The sequence below is a fragment of the Hevea brasiliensis genome, chromosome 9 (genome assembly GCF_030052815.1).
Source record: "Hevea brasiliensis isolate MT/VB/25A 57/8 chromosome 9, ASM3005281v1, whole genome shotgun sequence".
Classification (NCBI taxonomy): Eukaryota; Viridiplantae; Streptophyta; class Magnoliopsida; order Malpighiales; family Euphorbiaceae; genus Hevea; species Hevea brasiliensis.
The window spans coordinates 97,946,627-97,958,136 of NC_079501.1; the positions used below are offsets into that span (position 1 = coordinate 97,946,627).

Genomic DNA, 11,510 nt, shown 5'->3' on the forward strand with positions numbered 1-11,510 from the left:
GGAAAATGAAAAAGGTGTAGGGAAATGACATCATGCATGACATCATGCATGATGCCATAAATCCCATAATTAATAATTTGATTAAATGGATTTTTGGGTCTTCCATAAGACAAAAGACATAAAGAAAGAAAAGAAAAAAAAAATAAAACACAAAGTCTTCTTCTTCAAAATGTCACTTTCCCTCTCCCTCATATCTCCATAGTTAAACCTCCATTAAAGCTTTTCTTCAAGCTTTGAAACCCTTACCAAATCCTAACTTCTTCCATAATCACTCCATAAAACCTTATTCCCTTCCCTTGAGAAAGAAATTTAACAAGAAAGAAAGAAGAAAAGAGGAGAAAAATTGAAGATTGGATATCAAAGTTGAGGTAAGCACATCAAATTGAAAGTTTGAGATTAATTGTTGTGTTTTTAGCTTGAATTACTTGTAAATAAACTTAAAATAAAAAAAAATTATGTGGGAGGGACTAGACTGAAATTCATCCAGCAGGGAGGGGAGAGTGATTTGCATGAGTTTAATTGAGTTAAACATGTTAAAATGCTTGAATGAGTTGAAAGATTGTGTTTATATGCTTTGAATTAGTTAATTACAATGAATTAGTGTGGTTAGGGTTTGAAACCTAGGGTTTTGAGGCAAAAATTTTGGCGAAATTGGTAAATGATATATTTGACCTAATGTGAAGTGAAAAATGGTCATTTGTGACCAAATGAGGTGTGTTAGAAGTGTTGGAATTAAAAGCCAATTCAGATTGGATAAGGTCATGTGCTGGCAGCATGACCAAAATTTCCTTTGAGGGACCAAAATTTCCTTTGAGGGACCAAAAATGAAATTTTACAAGTCCAATGGATATGGGACCAATTAGGGATGAAAATAGGCACTAAATGACACAAATTTCATTTAGGAAGCCTGCCCAAAAAGTGACTAAAACCTATTGAACAAAGTGACTGAAGTTGAGAAATCGCAGGCTGCCCTGCACAAACTGACCAAATGAACAGTGTTTATTCATTTCGTTATAACTCGAGCTAGGCAGGTCAAAATGACCTGAAATTTTACCAATGGTTAGATGAGATATATATCTAAAACTTTTATGGAGAACACCAACCCAAATTATGCCATTAACCCAATCAAATTACTGAGCCAAGTTGGATCACTGAATCTGCAGACTGTAGATTTACCATTTGAATAGTAAAGTTTCAATGGCTATAACTCTCTCTAGAAAACTCCGATTTAGGTGATTCTTGAACCGATGGAAACCTAAGGCATAGTAGAACATTTCATATGAAGAAAGTTAGACCAAATTATGGACCTAACTTGATCAAATTTCTGAACGAAATTGGAATTAACAATCTGCCAGAACAAAATTCTGTAGCATGAACAGTAAATGTAATTTGCTTATAACTTGAGCTACAAAACTCCAATTGGGATGATTCAAAAAGAAGAATAAACTTGACACAATAGGGAACATTTTCTATGAAGAAAGTTTTGCCAAATTCCAACAATAAACTGACCAATGAAACAGTACAATTAGGGACACCAAAACTGAAAATTGGCAATTTTGCCTAAAAGACCTAAGTTTTGAGAAAATGACCAAAACTAACAAGTTTAGTGATCAAAATGTGGTATGTGGATGAAGTTGGAGTTCCCATACCTATTAAGCCTTAGAAAGTCAACTATTTGACTTGAATAGTATAGTGAATAGTAACCCGAAACACAAAAATTTCGAGAACGTCGAATTTAGCATGTTAGAGCTAGGTAAAAGTGAAGCTAAATTTATTTTGGGTTTATGTTAAGTTCTAGTGCTGAAACATTGTAAAATTGTGTGTTTCAGTTGAAAATGATACCGAGAAAGAACCCGAGGAACCGAGTGGAGGCCAAGAGGCGACTCGCTTGAGGTTTGTGCATAACGTATAACTTTTGTAAATTATTTCTCATAATGCATGATTTGTACTTAATTCTCATGTTCTGCCATATTTTTGAATAAATATGATTTAAGTTTTGTATAAAGATTATTTTAGTATGTTGTGCAACACTGAGTCCTAGTACTCAGCGATAGCTTCTATTCTTTGTCAGAATCTGAGACTAGAGGAGTAGCGGTCGAAATTGTTGAGGTGTGAGGAGCTATCAGCTTGAAGTCACCGGGTATAATTTATACCCTAACTGTAAATATTTCTTTTGATGTCTGTATTGCACATAAATGTATGGACATGTAAAATGGGTCTTGAGCAGCTTGTACAAAGTTTGTGTGAAGTTTGTAATAAAAATTTAGTTTGAAATTCCTTTGATGTAAATTTTGTAATGATATATATATATATATAAATTATTTTGTCTCTAATAAAATATGAGAGGAACTATTTTATTTAATTTGAATGAAATGTTGTTAGTATTTTGAGGATTATTGAATTTTGAACTTGAGAAATTGATTGAAATGATTGTGGAGTTGTTGAAATGGATTGAGTTTGATTGTGAAATTGAAGTAGTGGTTGAGAAAAATTTTTAGAAGTGCTTTTTACAAGTATTGAAGAACTATTTTCTCAAAATACAGACAGAACTCTGTCAAAATTTTTATAAAATTTGCAAAAAAAATAAAATGGGCCAAAATTTCCAACTAGCTTTCAACTTAATTACATGTTTTAAATACTTATTAAAAATGCTCACCACTTATCAAAAATAAGAAAATTATTTTAAAATCCCTTATAGCGTACTTAATGAGTTATCGGTAGGTGAAGTTCGGTAGTTCATTAGGTATTCTACGGGATCATGTTATGCCTTACAGAGGGGTAAGGTATGACACGAAATCAATTGTTCTTCCTCTCTTCAAAGTGGATGGTGCATTGGTGAGTCCATCTGCTCTCTTCTTTTCTCACTTGATTCAAAGAAAAATACCTTATTTTCTTTGAATTAAAATTGCTAAAAAAGGTTTTTAGTGTCCTAAATACCCATTAACCTTCACTAAAGCACTAAACCCCATTTTCAAGTGGTTGGCAAAGCTTGAGAGGCAAAATTTGGGACTACCATAGTTGCTTCTTGGTGTGCTTGTGGTAGACAAGCTAAAAGGACAACATTTGGGGTCCTAAAAACATCCTAAGATTGCATCAATTATACATCAAGAGGTTAGTACCTAAAAATCCCTCTTTTAGTTAGGGTTTGATAGAATTAAATGTTAATTCATGATCTTTAATGGCAAATGAAATTTTAATACATGCTAAAATATGTTTTGATACGTAATTGGGCATTCAAAATTGATTAGGTTCATAAGAAACTTGGTATGGTGCATATAACCTTAGAAATAATTTTTTAAATTCAAGGTTCTAATGCCCAATAATCATGCTTCCACTAGTTCAATATTACCATTAGATACCTTTCTTTTTTTGACCAAAATTAAAAAAGGCCCATTTGAACCCATTAATTTCAATCTTGTGGGCCACACTTAACGGTTATATATACTTTCAATGTGAGGGATCTTTCTCCTTACTTAGAAGATGATTTTGAAGATGGAAAAAAAATTAGATTTGAGGGCAAATCCTAATCAACAAGGCGAAAATGATGTGTCATATAATGACATGATGTAGGAGGGCTCATTGTGTCACACCTTAACCCTCCGTACGGCATAACATGATCCCGTAGAATACTTAATGAACTACCGAACTTCACCTACCGATAACTCATTAAGTACCCTACAAGGGATTTTAAAACAATTTTCTTACATTTTGGAAGTGGTGAGCATTTTGATAAGAATTTAAAATCATTTGTTCAAGTTTAAATACTAATAAAAATTTTTTCCATTTTAAATTTTGCCGCAATTTTTATAAAAATTTTGACAGAGTTCCCTCTGTATTTTGAGAAACCAGTTCTTCAAAGACTTGTAAAAAGCACTTCCAAAAATATTTCACAACTCCCAACCTCCAATAAATCACAATTCAACTCCAATCAATTTATTTCAAAACAGTTCCACAATCCAAATCAAATTTATCATCTCAGAATAGTTAATAATTCCATTCACAAAGCATAAAGTAGGAATTTCATATGTACAAATATTAAATTTATAGAAGAAAGTCCAAAATAATATCATTACAATTTATTTACAACTGCTCAACTTACATTGATACAAATAACATTTCTATATTTACATCAAGATTATCTACAAGGGTATAAAATAATACCCGTACAAAATGATCAGAGTAGTCCTCGATTTAACAGCAGCTCACTCTGCTGCTTTCTCCTTGCTCTTATCTGCGACAGCAAAATAAGCTATCGCTGAGTATAAAAATACTCAGTGGTGCACAATAAAAATTTAAAATGCAATAAATAAATTATTCATTACCAAACACAATTTAAATGTTTCTCAATCACATTTCACAATTGTTAAAGTTCATAATAACATCATTTTGTCAAATAATCTATTAAACACAGTTTAGTCAAATAATTTCATAAACACAGTGTTGCCAAAGTCACACACAACTTAAGCCATGACACAAAATTTCCGATCAATGCCGTGTTGTACACCACGACAAAGCAATCTCAACTCCATTAATCGAAATCAATGAGGGAGGTGGCTAGCTAGCTAATGAGCACTCATCCGATCTTGACCTCAACTGGTAAGCCAGAGAGGGAGGAAAATAAACGATCTCAACCCCATAAATGGAGGAGGAATAATAAGTAACTGTCATGCTAAGTGTGAATCAAAAATCCATTTCAAACATTTCATTCAAATATTGCATACAAAAATCAAATCAATTTCCAAAGTTGCAATTTGATCACAAGGTGGCAACACAAAAGTTCATAAATTTATAATGCGTACTAAATCAAATTTTTTTTCAAGGGTAAAATGCTTGAATAGGATTTATTGTGCACAAACCTGACTGGAGTCGCCTCTAGGCCTTGACTCAGTCTTTCAGGGCTTCCAAGTCTTTTTCAGCTGAAACACATAATTTCACAGTGTCTCAGTACCATAACTTAGCATAAATCCAAAAATAAATTTCACTTTATTTTAACTGACTCTATTGAGATAAATTCGACGTTCTCGAAGTTTTTGTGTTTCGGGTTACTATTCACTATACTATTCAAGTCAAATTGTTGACTTTTTAAGGCTTAATAGGTATGGGAACTCCAACTTCACCCACATACCACATTTTGGTCATTAAACTTATTGGTTTTGGTCATTTTCTCAAAGCTTAGGTCATTTTGGCAAAATTGTCAATTTTCGGTTTTAGTGCTCCAAAGTTGCACTGTTCCATTGGTCAATCTACTGTTGGAATTTGTCAAAACTTCCTTCATAGAAAATGTTCCTTATTGCCTTAAGTATATTCTCATTTTTGGATCACCGCAATCAGAGTTTTGTAGCTCAAGTTATAGCCAAAATACAGTTACTGTTCATGTGCACTGTTCATACTGCAACTATGGTTCTGGCAGATTTTTGGTCCAACTTCATTCAATAATTTGATCAAGTTAAGTCCATAATTTGGTCTAATTTCCTTCATACGAAATGTTCTACTATGTCTTAGGTTTCCATCGGTTTAAGAATCGCCTAAATCGGAGTTTTCTAGAGAGAGTTATAGCCATTGGAACTTTACTACTCAATGGCAATTCTGCAGAGTTGCAGGTTTAATAACTCAACTTTGCTCAATAATTTGACTAGGTTAATGGCATAATTTGGGGTAGTGTTCTTCATGAAAGTTTTATATCTATGTCTTATCTAATTACTGATAAAATTTCAGGTCAATTTGACCTGTATGGTTCGAATTATGACCAAATGAACAGTTACTGTTCATTTGGTCAGTTTGGTGCAATGGCAGCTTGCTCTCATTTCACTTTGGTCAATTGGTTCACCAAGTTTTAGTCAGTTTTTGGCCATGGTTCCTTAATGAAAATTATGTCCTTTTATGTCTATTTTCATCCCTAATTGGTGGCATATCAATTGGGCTTGTAAAATTCCCGTTTTGGTCCTTCAAAGAAGGTTTGGTCATGCTGCCAGCAGCATGACCAATTGACCTACGAATTTGTCTTCCATTCTAACACTTCCCATACATTTCCTTTGGTCATTATTGACCATTTTTCAGTTCACAATTGGTCAAAGATATCAATTATGCATTTCTTCAAAATTTGGTTCACAAACCCTAACATTCAAACCCTAACTCACTCATTCAATCACAATTGGTGCATTTCCATCTTAACACCATACTAATGTAAGTTTATTAACATCTTTAATTCCCTTTAAACACATCAAACCATACCAATCATACTCCCATCAACCAGGCCAAAATTTCAGTTTAGTCCTTCTCCCATGATTTTATTTCATTTCATAATTTCTAAGCTCATTTCAATCATCACACATGCATTTAAATGGAAGAATAAGGAGTTTAACATACTAACCTCAATTTAAAGCTTCAAATCTCTCTCTTAGCCCTTCTTTCTTCTTGTAGTCTTCTTCCCAAGTTACAATATCAAGCTCTAATAAAGTTTTTATGAGGGTTATTAAGGTTGGGTAAGGAGAAATTAAGCTTAGTGTAAGCTTAAGGGAAGGATTTTCATGGAGGAAGTGTGGGAAGAAAGTGGGCGGCACCAAGGAAGAAGAAAATAAGGTTTTTCTTTTTTTTTTTTTTCTTTTCTTTAATCTTATCCCTTTTAGAAGACCAAAAATTCCAAATTAATAAATAACTTAATTAATTTCTTATTGACATCATTCATGATGTCATCACCTTTGACTTTTCCATCTTCTTCTTTTTCTTTTTTTTTCTATTTTTCTATTAGTTTTTTAATTTAATTCTCGATTCTGAAATTTTCTTTTCTCCGATTTTATTTAACAGTTAGGTCAGAGTCAGCTCTCGGGGTCAATTGACCAAATTGCCCCTCACCGGTTCAACTCGGTTTATAAATAATTTCATATTTCTTCTGGCTCCCTGACCTAATTATTTGACTGGCTTAACAGTTCTTTTTCGTGATTTTCTCTTTTCCACTGTGTTCATAAGGGTCCTAAGGACCGTAGCGTCACATTTTACGGTTCGAAATTTGAGTTTAAAATGACTTCGCAGTCGTTCCCAAGGAGGTCACTCATCGCTGTGACTCTTGGCTCGTTTAACCTCTTATGTTCTGTTTTTCTTATTTATAGTTAACTAATTAAACATTACTAATTATTTGTGTTTATGGCTTCTCTAGTTGTCTTAAGTATGGTTCTAATCCCCTTAATTGTCCGGACCGACACCGGTCACCGGAACAGTGAAATCTACCAGGCTATGCAAACGGGGGTGTTACACATTGACTAGTCTAAGAGCAAACTCATCACTTTGCTTGCTTATATTCAGAATTAAAGAAGGACTTGGCAAATCCATGGGGTATGTGAGTTGGGTGCATGCTAAAATATTCGAACTTAAGTTGAAATAAAGATAATGGATCGACCATGAAGAAAACAAGCCCATATGTGTGTAACAGGCCCCATTTACTGTTTGGAATTAACCAAGTCAAAGAAATCAAAAGAAAAGTATAATATCTTACAAATAAGGAAAGAAATAAGGCTGAAAAGTTAATCAAATCTCCTCAAATTCGTGCATTAATATATAGACAGATTTCGAAAGTGTTCTTTTTTTCAAAAATTTAATATTATTTCTTATTTAGAAGACTATTTAATTTTCTATTTAGTAACCTTGCTATCTTTTCTTTATAGTGCTTGTAATCAGCCTATATAAAGGCCAATTCTTGTAAGCTCAAAGTGTTTTGAGTTTTTATCACAATAGCAAGTGTTGTTTCTCTTTTCTTATCAAATAGTATTTGTTTGTAGCGAAGTTCTAACTTATCACAAAAGTTTATTGTGTGACGTCTTTATTAGGATTATATTCTTTGTGACAAGATTACTCGTATCAAAGTTTACATTATATAGTTATCCTCTTATTTTTGTTTTTTTATTACTGTTGCATCGTATTTCATAAAATATCAAAAAGAAATCCTTTCTTTTTAACCGAATTTAGTTGAAGTTTGATTTTGGTGTTATATTGCTTAATCTTGGCTTATTTTTAGTGGTTCAAAGTTATTTCTTGTTTCTCAATTTGTTCCAACAAAATTTCTTATTTTTCATAACTAATTAATTTCATTCTCTCCTTCACAAGGCACATCAGTAAAGTATACATTATTATTTTTTTTTTATTTTCATGTTTATAATATTTTTTTTATTCATTCTTTTTTTTAGTAAAAATTTTAATTACAAACATAAAAAGATTGTAAAAAGAAATTTTTATTTTTTTAATATTTCAAAAAATTTTAAATAGAATTAAATGAATGCTATATTGCTTCTTCTAACCTATATGGTGATGATGTTGTTTTTATCTTGTAAATGGAAAACTTTTGTATAGACCCAATTTATTATAAATCTAAAATATAAATATATGATATTTATATATTTAATAATTGGTGTAATATCCCTAATTTTCAAATTATTATTATTATTATTATTATTATTATTATTATTATTATTATTATTATTATTATTATTATTATTATTATTATTCTAACCCTGGTATTGTGGACTTCGCGTATATACTTTCATTTCGTGAAAATTCGATCGTCACTCGGATCTGTAATTTCGGGCCGAGCAGATAAGCTACTAGAACCATTTCAGAACCGGGTCAAGATTATAGGCTACCCCACTGTTTTCAGACGTTCTGGACGCGTTCCAGTTGTCAGATTTGGCATAGGTAAACTCAAACTCTACAATACTCAATTTTTGCCTTATATTGGGTTAGAATAAAATTTATAAAATATTCGTGGATGATAAAAAAATTACGATTCCTATTGCAATAGCCTTATAATATTGTTAAGGACCGCGGGGCAGGTTTATAGAATTTTTAAAATTAGTTTGGATAGTTTTTGAAAAATATTAGTTTTGAAATCTTATAATTGAGTTGTCTGGTGTTGTGATTATTGCTTGGTTTGGAGGGCCCAGGAGGGGCCATATAATGATGATGAGATATTGGTTAAGTTTAGAAGTGTTATTTGAACCATTTTGTAGGTTGGGTAGGTCATAGGTATAGGGGAGACTCTTCCGGATTTTCAACACAACTTAAGGTGTCTTTGGTCTTTTCTAAACTTGTATTGAGTCAAAGATATTAAATAATTACAATGAAATTGTCAGGTGAGCTGGGACATGTAACACCCCAAAATTTTAAATTTTATTATTTTATGAGTATTATTAATATTTTTATTTTATTTAAATTTTAAGAAATTATTTGAGATTTTTCGGATTTTAAAAATCGGGTTCGATTTTCCGAAAATATAAACTTTGATGATTTTTAAAAATTTTATTTAAAGACCACGTGGCAAAACTAAAAATATATTTTGAGTCCACGAATTTTTCTGAGTTTTCTGGAATTTTTTCGGAATTTTTGGACCTCGTTTTCGGTCCCGAGGCAGAGTAAAAATTCAAAATTTTGTATTCTGAATCGAACCGGTTGAATCGAACCAGACCGGATCGGATCGGTCGAATCGGACCGGCCTTCTTCTTCCTTTTCTTCCTCTCCCGCGCGCGTTTCTCCTCCTCCCCTTCTCTCTCCTTTTTCTCTCTCCTCCCTCCTCCCCTTGCCGCGCCGCCTCTGCCGCCCCGCCGTCGCGTCGCCTCGCCCTTCCCCATGGTGGCGCGCTGGAACGCCGAAAACGGCTCCGAGCGGCAGCGCGGCCGTATGACCGTTCGCCTTCCCGGCCAAAATACGGCCGATCCGGCCACCAATATGACCGGGTCTTGTATCTAAACTCATCTACTCGTCGAGAACATTTCATAGACACCAAGAACACCGAAATCCATCGAGCGGTTTGTCCAATTTTTGTCCGGGAAGTTTTAGCCCATTTTAACTTTCGGGCTAGATTTCTCACAAACCGTGAATCCCACGAGAAAACCGAGAGTACCAGAGCGCTCCACTCGTCCAGAGCTTCGCAGCGACATAAATTTTGAATTTTTCCGACATCTTTTTCGGTGGGTCCCATGAAACTTCGCAGTGTCTTTCCGAGCATTAAATGAACTTAGAAAATTCTGAAAAATTTATATACTAACCCCCGTGTTGTGGGCTTCGTGTAGGTATCCTCAATTCGCGGAAATTCGACAGTTGACCGGGTTTGTGAATTTCCGGCCAGACAGACCCGTTACCGGAAAAGTCTCCGAATTGGACCGAGGTTTTGGCTACCCCCCCATTGTCAGATGTCCCGAGCGCGTCCCCGGAGTCGGAATCGGCAAAGGTAAACCCGAACCTTGCTTTTTCGTAATTTTCTAGTGCTTAAATAGGATTAAAAATCCATAAAATATTTGTGGTAGCTCAGAAAATTATGATTCTTTTTGCAATAGCCTAGTAATATCGTTAAGGACTGCGGGGCAAAGTTTTAGAATTTTTAGAGCTTATTTGGGTAGTTTTTGCAAAAATGGTAAATTATAAGGACTAAATTGAAATTTTACATATTGTGATGGATGACTGATTTGATGGGCCCAGGAGGGGCTATGTGATGTGATTGAGTTGTAGATATATGGGTTGTGAATATAGAAGTGTGTTTTGGGCCCTTTTGCAGGTTGGGTAGGTTATAGGGGAGACTCTGCCGGATTTTCGGCACGACTTAGAACGTATTTGGTCTTTTCTTGAATTGTATTGAGTCATTTGTATTAAATAATTATAATGTAATTGTCAAGTGAGCCGGGACAGCCTTCTTCCTCCGCCCAGCCGCCACAGTGACCGTTGTCAAGTCTTTGAGTAAAATATTAATTTTAATTGTAATTTCATTATTATTATATGTTCAAGCATGCTAATGCATCACTTATATGCATATATCTATGTAGATAAACTTTAGGCACGATTTATGTTGCATTTATAACTGTGAAAGTGCCATGTATGTTGTTGTGGTAATTTGGAGCAGTGTACGTGCGTTGGCGTGCGTGTGATGTGGTGTGGACTATGGATAGGACGGGTAGACACGGCTTAAGATCTTCGCTGGGACCCGGTCCTTCGGGGTAGACACGGCTTGAGTTCTTCGCTGGGACCCCGATTTGGTTATTAAGTGGAAGTCCGAGCTGAGTTCTTCGCTGGCACAGTTGGAATTAAGAGAGCTGTATAGGGGATCAGCTCCCATATATATTATGATTGATATTATCGGGTGCGTGAGTGCTCCAAATTACCTTTTTGATGTTATGATGTGAAATTATTGCTGGTGTTGCATTTCACTCTACAGGGTGCATTAATTTTAGATAGTTATAGAGATTATGGTTAAAATTGATATTTTACTCTCTAAGTCGAACGCTCACTCCTGTTCAATATTTTTCCAGGCCACAGGAGGATATTTTTGAGGTTAACCTGCTTTCTTCCTCGCAGGTCGATTATTAATATTTGTATAAACTTGTTAAATCTCAGAATTTCTGCATGTGTTAGGAATGCTTATTTGATATGGGTCTGTAAACTAAATTATTATTTTGTACCTGTAAACTTAATATTCTGTGCATGTTTGATGGATTGGATGAGGGAGCTGAGCTCCCATTTATTTTTATGCTGAT

At 34.1% G+C, this 11,510-nt stretch overlaps 1 long non-coding RNA gene across 1 annotated transcript in view; it reads left to right on the forward strand.

The window, feature by feature from the left end:
- The window catches only part of LOC131183325 (uncharacterized), a 115,006-nt gene extending 103,703 nt beyond the window's left edge, over positions 1 to 11,303 (forward strand). The window contains exon 3 of the long non-coding RNA XR_009151450.1: positions 11,286 to 11,303. This is a non-coding gene — a long non-coding RNA (uncharacterized LOC131183325). The remainder of the gene's footprint in view (positions 1 to 11,285) is intronic.
- Positions 11,304 to 11,510: the final 207 nt, after the last annotated feature.